This window comes from Ctenocephalides felis, unplaced genomic scaffold (assembly GCF_003426905.1).
Source record: "Ctenocephalides felis isolate EL2017-DRISC unplaced genomic scaffold, ASM342690v1 CF-g0.4_SCAFFOLD_01886, whole genome shotgun sequence".
In the NCBI taxonomy this organism is placed as follows: domain Eukaryota; kingdom Metazoa; phylum Arthropoda; class Insecta; order Siphonaptera; family Pulicidae; genus Ctenocephalides; species Ctenocephalides felis.
In genome coordinates this window covers 181,894,156-181,896,493 of record NW_020538040.1, presented here as the reverse complement: position 1 = coordinate 181,896,493, position 2,338 = coordinate 181,894,156, and positions in this window count along the sequence as shown.

The window sequence follows — 2,338 nt, the reverse complement described above, 5'->3', positions numbered from 1 at the left end:
TGAACGGACGTAGGATTCCTGGTGTGGCACAGATAAATAATAAATAAACTTGTTTACTAATCGATTCGGATTAGTGATCGTGATCGTGATCGCGATCGCGATCGGCAAATATAAATGTGAATAAAGAACGCGGAATCTGTCACTTTCGTTATGGGAAGCGTTTGCGTTCGCGTTCGCGTTCGCCTACGCCTACCTTGGCCGACTTTAGCGCTGTCTCTGGCGCGGCGCGCTTGACAGCCGCTTATATATCGTCTCTGGATCGGCGCGGCCACACTCGCACTCGCACTCGCACGGTCGCACGACGTACGAGGACCGAGGACCGAGGACCGAGGATCGAGAGAAGAGCGGCATCAATGTGCTCTCGAATGCGTATTGCGTATGAGTTAAGAGTTACATGCAATTATGTGATGTACTCGTACTCGTACTCGATGCAAACACCAAAGAGTCTTTAGTCTTCACTCGAGAGATACCATCGCAATTAGTTTATTGAAATTTAGTTCACTCATTATCAAATATTAAATAGCATTTTGCACCAATTATGATCTTTTACTCGCGATGATCGAGAGACACCATTACAATTTGTTTACCGAAATTCAACTCACATATTAGATAGCATTTCTCATCGATCGCAATATAATTATTTTATTAGTAAAGATATATAAAATCACTTCCTTTTCTACATGATATGAATATGTAGTCAATCGGAAGTTAATAAAGTATATAATTAATACCATAAGTTTATCTATCAGAAGGCATTGGAGGACTTTCAATTTAGTTTATAAATAACAAGGTAAAGCGGAGCTTAATGGTAAAAACGTCCACTACCATTACCTCAAAAAGAAGTATGGTATTGTTTAACGATACTATTTTGAAATAGTAGGCAAAACATGTATAATCAGCTATAGCCTTATTATACATAACAAAAGTATTGTTTTTTCATTGATAGTTTTTAACTTCCCGTAGGGTAAGTTATTGTAATGGGTCGAAAATCGAAATTGAAAATTTTTACATTTCTCGACGTTTTGAAGGTTTCTGAATATTTTGGCACACTTCAGAAAAAAAGGATGCGTGTGTGTGTGTGTGAGTGTGTATGTATGTATGAATACAATTTTTCGTCCACGTTTTCCGACGCACGGATCAACCGATTTGAATGGTTCAAAAAACATGCGATTCCTATCGATAGGGAAAAGAGCTGATTAGTTTTTGGCAAAAGCAGGTCCAGCCGTCTAGGAGATACGGAGCAAAAAGTGCAGAAAATAAAAATCGAGTCTAGCGGTTTCGGAGATACAGAGCTAAATGTGCAAAAAATGGCAGTTTTTGAGAGAACTAAGCGTCCGATTTGAATGATTCTAAAAACTTTCTGCTTATTTTAACAAAATAATTGATTTTGGAAAAAAAATTTGCTTCTAAAAATTTTTTTAAAATTTTTTTTTCAAATTTTTTTTTTGTATATCGAAAACATTTCAGATTTTTATTTTAATTCTGTTCTAATATACTTTAACAAATAATTTTAACTTTGCAATTCAGTTTATATATAATTCTTATAAATATTAGACAATGTTACAATATTTATAATAATCTATTTTGAAACATTAAATATTCCTCGATTCCAGCAATTTGCCTTAAGGCACGATGCCATACACTCACTAGTTTTGGTTTTAATCTCTTTTATTCAGTTTGTGATACGTGGATATATTTTTGAGTATAAGTTTGAATATAACCTTACATGTAGTTGGAATAAAAAAAAGACCAACTAAACTTATATGGTACACTGACGAAGGTGTAAACAATAAGAATATAGTGAACAAAAAAGTGAATTGAGTTAGAAAAGCAATTTTAGAAGAAATAAATTAAATTGATAATTATTCCAACTCTGATGATAAATGAAACAGATCAAGTTTAAATACAGTGTGATTTTATATATACAATGTGATAAAAAACGTACCCAATTAAGTTTGCATTCCTCATCGAAATAATTTTGTAAAATCCTATTAAAATTAAAAATAAGCAATTGGAACTATTTGCCCCCTGTCCCTTTTTACTCCGCCTATAGGGTAAAAAAGCACAGATGACAAATTTTAGAAAAACAGTAAAAAACATATCTCTGTAATTAGGAATTAACTGAAAATTTTACTGAATATAGTTCGATAGTTGTTTGTTTGTTCGCTACTTGCTATGTGTTGTGATGTAGATAACTTGGTTTAGACAATAGAATTACTGAAAGTCAAATTGGAACATTGTGCCCATCCCTATACCCTTTATAAAAATGATAGAATTATTAATTTGCTCATCATTTCAAAATTACTTGCTTGTTTTTTATTTAAGTAACATACATTAA